This window comes from Amblyomma maculatum, unplaced genomic scaffold, assembly GCF_055883805.1.
Source record: "Amblyomma maculatum isolate TAMU_Amacu unplaced genomic scaffold, ASM5588380v1 scaffold_15, whole genome shotgun sequence".
In the NCBI taxonomy this organism is placed as follows: domain Eukaryota; kingdom Metazoa; phylum Arthropoda; class Arachnida; order Ixodida; family Ixodidae; genus Amblyomma; species Amblyomma maculatum.
Window position 1 is genome coordinate 10,145,276 of NW_028146740.1, and position 6,775 is coordinate 10,152,050.

Here is a 6,775-nt window from a genome sequence, read left to right on the forward strand (position 1 = left end):
AATTAATTATTTGATCAATTACACTCTCTAAATTTCTCAAATTTTTATCATCACGCAATTGGCTTTTCATTCCGAGCATTTTGATACCTTTCAACTCCCTTTTTCTAATTCTTCATTTTTGAAATATTGCAATTACTTAATTGATCATACACACTCTAAATTGTTTTCCTTACAATCATCAAGCATTGGCTTTTTGGTCTCAGAATTTTAGCACCTTATAACCCCGCTTTTATTTTTTTCACTTTTTCAATTGTTAAAAAATTATTTGGTCAATTACACACTAAATTTTCTTAATTCACATGCTCAAGCATTGGGTTTTCATTGTGCCAATTTTGACACCATTGAGGCCCATTCTTCTAATTTGTGATTTTTCTTTTCATTTAATTACAGATTATAAATTTTTATAAACAACACCATCTAACACTGGCTTTTCATTCAGATGATAGGACACACAAGTTTTCATTTTCAGTTATTTTAACTAATTAAGTGCCAAATTACGCTACATTTTCTAAGTTAGCATCATCAAATTGGCTTTTCATTCTGAGTGTTTGGAGAGTTCAACCATCCATTTTCCAATTTTTCTTATTTCTTTATTTATTCGATTAATCACATTGATTCCATAGCTCGTCGTCGCCTGTCAAACACCAGTCAATTATCCATCAGTAGAAGGACAAATTACCATGCTACGGATTTTTACGCAGCCCTCCTTATTTCCGACATGCGGCGCCGACAACTATTAATTCTACTACTACAACCAGAGCCGTATATCCCCGAAGCTCTGACTACAACAACGCCGACAGCTTTTCGGCCGAACGGGCTGTATAAGCTATTGCCTAAATACATAAAACTAGAGTAATATATGTACCACGTGCTGTTGTGTAGCACCCAGACACGAGACAGGGGAATTTTCCCAAAGCACTACGGCATACTCACGAGCTAAAAATTGTTCGGAAACACGGCGCGCAGGCACTCCGAGCGGCTGGAGCGGGCGACTGAATATACATGTACCAGCATGCACCTGTCTATTGCGCGCCAATCCCTTCCTATGTCCTTTTTTTATCTCTACTTCCGGTTGCGGACGTCACCTTGATTGACTGGTTTATTTACTATTTAGCATTTCACACATTTTTATGTCCCCCTAATTGAGTGACGTCTATTTTAGTATTTGATCATTCAAATGTGGCGGCAAGCGATTGCCTAATAAGAGCATTTTCCCCTTTAAATTTACATTTTTGCCTCTAATTAATTACCTAATTAACTTATGACCATAATTTATTACGACACAACATTACGTCACCCTCTATCTATTGGCACCACTCATTAACCTCTGCCACTTCTCAACTACAACTGCTGCGGACGCGATTTTGCGAACGCGTTCTGCGGACAGAAATCTGTGAAAATAGCTTTCGCATTAACAAAACAAGGAGAAAGCACAACGCTACGTTTTCGCCTTCGGTGGCGAGCGAGCCATCTTGCCTCTCTCTTTTCCCTGAGCAGCTCTCTTCTAAAAGTTCGCTGCTTGTCGTCGCGCTCTTTGTTTCGTTTTTAAGCACCAACAGATGCCTGAGAACACGGTAGTATTCTGTGTACTGCCTGCATTCACTTGGACGCTTATCGGGCGATGCTAGAATTAGCTGCCTTGTGTAACATTCTTTTTATCTTCTGCCAATTAAATCACGCTAGCTTCCGTTGCCCCCGGGGTATTTCGCAAAGAGCATGTCTCAGTAATGATTGTGTTCACATTTTCCTTCTTTGTACAGCACATTGACGCATCTGTTAGCTGTGATCGCTCAGTCGGTCATCAGGTGATTGAAATTATTCATGTAGAAGCAATGTATGTGTCATCGGCATAAGAATGCGTTGATGGCGTCGAGAAAAAAGTGGTGCTGAATGTCATCGAAGCTTCATATTGTTACAGGGAGAGCTTTCTTGCTTGAAGTGCTTTCTTAATCTCCTGGAATGGGGCCAACAAACGACTAATCTAGCAGATAGAATGATGCTGACAGTGCGGATATACAACTGGCCGTTATGAGAGAGAAATTAAGCATCATATGTAACTAGCTTAAGGAGGTGGCAAGTAGTGGTACTGATGCTTAGCTCAATAATTTTCAACAAACTTGCTTCAAATCCTCATTTCAGGGGTATTGAAATATTCCGCTCGATCGAGCACCCTTGTATGAAAACATTTTCGTTGGTATGCTAAAGTCAGCAAAATATTCGTAGTGGAACACAGTATCCACAAAATACAAGTCGAACAGGTGTGGGTGTTTTAAACAAAACGGCTAGGCGTCTCTTCAGGGCGACAATGAGCTTCGTTGCTGGCACAGAGCCCTACATAGATGAGCAGCAGTAGCAGCGCATCGTTCAAGGATGGTTCAAGTCCTACCATCTGGTAAACGTTCGCTAAACGGAAGGTACAGAACCGGACACCAATTAAATAAGTAGGCCTCAGTTATGCTGAAAAATCCATAAATTGCCTCGGCCGGCGGTATTTCACGTCGCCCAGGCGGGGTAAACGATTACTCCTGAAAAAGCGATTACTATGAAGCCCGGGGGATGACGCGACCATCGCTGAGCCGGCATGACGGCCAATGGCGGCGATAGTTGCCGTTTCGTTTCGTAACGAGCACTGCGACCAACTGCCGTTTAGGGAGCCTACCGCGGCGCAACATGTAGGCTCCCTATACGGCCGTTCAGCTCGGCGTTCGGTAGCACCGCGCACGGAAAATACTTCATCAAGAAATATTTCATGTAACTTTTCAAATTCTTTCATATCCATTTTATAAAGCCTTTGTGTATATTAGAGCAAAATATTAGCAACTTAAATTGAGTATTTTTTAAATTACAAGCGTTGTCTTATACTTCATTATTGGTGCATGCTGTACAAACCATGTGCTAGGGAGATTTGTATTTTGGCATCTTTATTATCTTGTTAACTTTTCAAAAGTGGTTCTAAAGTGTCCGCGACATGATTTTGATCATTTTCCAGCTAATTTCAAGTTAAACGGTTAGTGTTTTGCAGAGTTCTTACTAATGTTCTAAAGTAGACAACTGCCTGGCATCGTAGCCCTAAAAGCAAACTTCGCATATTCGAAAAGGCGCAAGGAGCGGCGCAGAGCCGTCGCGTGGCTCGGCCGCTCGGGATCCCTCGGGCGGAGTCCGGGCAAGGCATATTGTGAAGGGACGACGGCGACAAAGTTCAGTGCTCGCGTGTGGAAGGTGGAAAACGACGAAGTGTGTGTGATTCATGCTGGCCGCCGCTGGCATGAAGTTGTTCGTCTGGTCAGCTACCCCTTTGTAAATATTTGTAAATACATCCGTGTATAAAGGGAGTAATTACTCATTGGCATCCACCCAAGCGCAGCCATACGGCTACAAAGGAAAGCTGCCGCGGGTAGTGAGGTCTGCCGCGGGTAGTGAGGTGTCGAAGGGCAGTAACGGGTGTCGGCCAAATAACAGATAAAATGGGGAGTATCCAGCGGTAGAATGGACTGATGAATTGTAGGCGAATGTCACAAAGGGTAGACGAACGTCCCAATCCTGGTGGTCGTCAGACACATACATAGACAGCATGTCTGTGAGGGTACGGTTTAGGCGTTCCGTGAGGCCGTTGGTCTGGGGGTGATAGGCTGTGGTGAATTTGTGACGGACGGAGCACGAACGGAGAATTTCGTCAACCACTCGCGACAGAAAGCAGCGGCCACGGTCAGTTAGTAGTTCACGAGGGGCACCATGATGTAGAATCACGTTTTCTAGGAGGAAGTCAGCGACGTCTGTGGCGCAGCTGGTCGGGATGGCTCTGGTAATAGCATACCGCGTAGCATAATCGATGGCGACGGCGATCCATTTGTTCCCTGAGGCGGAAACTGGAAAGGGCCCAAGAAGGTCAACACCTACACGGGAAAACGGGTCAGTGGGTATGGGGATCGGCTGCAAATGACCTGAAGGCAAAATTGTGGGCTTCTTTCGACGCTGACACAATTCACATGCGGCAATGTATTGCTGGACGGAGCGGTAGAGCCCCGGCCAGTAGAAGCGTCGGCGCAGGCTGTCGTATGTGCGAGAGACACCCAGGTGGCCAGCCGTTGGAGCATCATGAAACTGGTCAAGGATGGTGGAACGCAGATGTTGAGGAACGACGAGCAAAAGGTCTGCGCCGTCTGGTCGCACATTGCGTCGGTATAAGGTGTTCTCGTGGAGTACATATAAGGCAAGAGATGGATCGGGTCGGTCGCAGGTCAGACGTAGGATAATGGAATGGAGCAAAGGATCTAAGTCTTGTTCGTCGGCAATGTTAGAAAAGGCCGACACAGACAAGACACATGCGTCATCGTCAGAGTCGGTAGGACTAGGGGAGTCGACGGGATGACGGGACAAGCAGTCTGCATCTTGGTGAAGCCAGCCGGACTTGTACACGACGGAAAATGTATACTCTTGTAATCGAAGCGCCCAGCGCCCCAAACGGCCTGTAGGATCTTTGAGGGAGGAAAGCCAACACAAGGCATGATGGTCTGTTATAACAGTAAAATGCCGGCCAAACAAATAAGGGCGGAATTTTGTAATAGCCTAAACGAGTGCCAGGCACTCTCGCTCTGTGACAGAGTAATTTTGTTCGGACGTAGATAAGAGGCGGCTGGCATACGCAATCACCCTTGTGTGGCCGTGTTGTCGCTGGGCAAGTATAGCTCCAATGCCATGGCCACTTGCGTCGGTGCGGAGTTCAGTATTGGCAGATGGGTCGAAATGGGCCAAGATGGGTGGAGTTGTGAGAGCAGCAATAAGTTCCGAGAAAGCTGGAACTTGTTCAGGCCCCCAGGAGAATGAAACGTCTTTCTTTAGGCGTTTGGTGAGAGGACGAGCTAGCGCTGCGAACTTCGGGACGAATCGTCGGAAATAAGAACATAGGCCAATAAAGCTTCGAACATCGCTGGATGAACGTGGAGTGGGAAAATCTCTGACGGCACGAATCTTGTCGGGGTCAGGCTGAACGCCGGCAGCATTAACCAAGTGACCAAGGACTTTGATTTGTCGGTGACCAAAGCTGCACTTTTTGGAGTTTAGTTGCAGCCCCGCGCGGCGAAAAAGCGCTAGGATTGTAGAAAGGCGACGGAGATGGCTTTAAAATGTAGATGAGAAAACTATTACATCGTCAAGATAACACAAGCAAGTGGTCCACTTGAAGCCTCGGAGCAAAGAGTCCATCATACGTTCGAAGGTTGCTGGGGCATTGCAAAGGCCAAAAGGCATGACTTTGAATTGATAAAGGCCGTCAGGGGTGATGAACGCTGTTTTTTCATGGTCTCTCTCGTCGACAGAAATCTGCCAGTAGCCGGAGCGAAGGTCGATGGACGAAAAGTAGCTGGCTCCGTGCAAAGTATCAAGCAAAGTATCATACGCGGAAGAGGATACACATCTTTTCTGGTTATCTTATTTAAATGACGATAGCCGACGCAGAATTTCCAACTGTTATCTTTCTTTTTGACCAACACAACAGGGGATGCCCAGGGGCTACTGGAAGGCTCACTTATGTCGTTCGCCAACATTTTGTCGACCTCTGTTTGGATGACGCGTCGCTCGGCAAGCGAAACACGAGAGGGCCGCCTGTGAATACGACTGCCGTCACCGGTGTTAATGCGGTGACTGAAAACTGTGGTTTGACCCAATGGGCGGGTACCGAAGTCAAAACGGTCACTGTAGGTGAGCAAAAGCTGTTTTAACTCTGCGGCGAATTCAGGCTGGAGATCAGCTGCAATCATGCTTTTAACAGGATCAGGGCGCGATGTAGAGGACGAGGGAGGTGTTGCAGGAACGGCATTTGGATTATCGGTAGTCAGAGCTGAAATGGCACAATAGGTCATCGGCGACAGCTCTGCTAGTGAAATTCCCTCGGGCAGAACTTGAGTTGATAAGCTGAAGTTAAGGACCGGGAGAGTGGCACGGTTCTGGGAGATATGCACAATCAGATGAGGAAGGGTGACGTGTCGCTGCAAGATGACATCAGTAATGGGACACGCGAGATAGTCGCCGTCTGGGACGGGTGGGAATGGTGACATAGGGATGTAGACGGCAGCTTCAGGAGGAAGGCGGCAGAACTGTGCTGATCGAAGGCGGGGTGAGCAGGAGCAGAGCGGAAGGTCCAAGCGAAGTAGGCCGGTAGAGCAGTCAATGAGGGCAGAGTGGGCTGTTAAAAAGTCAATGCCAAGGATAACGTCGTGGGGGCATTCTTGGAGGACAGTGAACAACACTGGAGCATGGCGACCACCAATGGTAACTCGCGCTGTGCACATGCCAACCACGGCAGCAGGGCTTCCATTGGCGACGCGAACTGTGGGCGAGACGGCTGGAGTAAAGACTTTTTTGAGGCGACGGCGAAATGAGGAGCTCAGAACGGACAGTTGTGCGCCGGTATCAATGAGAGCAGAAACGGGAACACCATCCACAAGGACGTCGATGCGATTATTTTGTAGGGCAGGGGCCAGCAGAGGTTTTTCAGTCCGGGTCACAAATGCAGCGTCACCTCCAGGAGCTGCATTGGCTAGTTTTCCGGTATGTGGCTGGAATAGGACGGGGACAAACGGCGGCGAGGAAGAGGAGAACGCGAGCGTCGGGTCTGCGGGGATTGTGAACGGTTGGCAGCACGAGCAGGGACACCGGGGTCAACAGTGGTCTGGTCGGGGCGAGCTGAGGTATAGCGAGGGGCATAGTCTCCGTGGCGGTCGACGTAGGTGAATTGACGAGATGGCGTGTACCAACGGCTACGGCAGTGGCGGGAAAT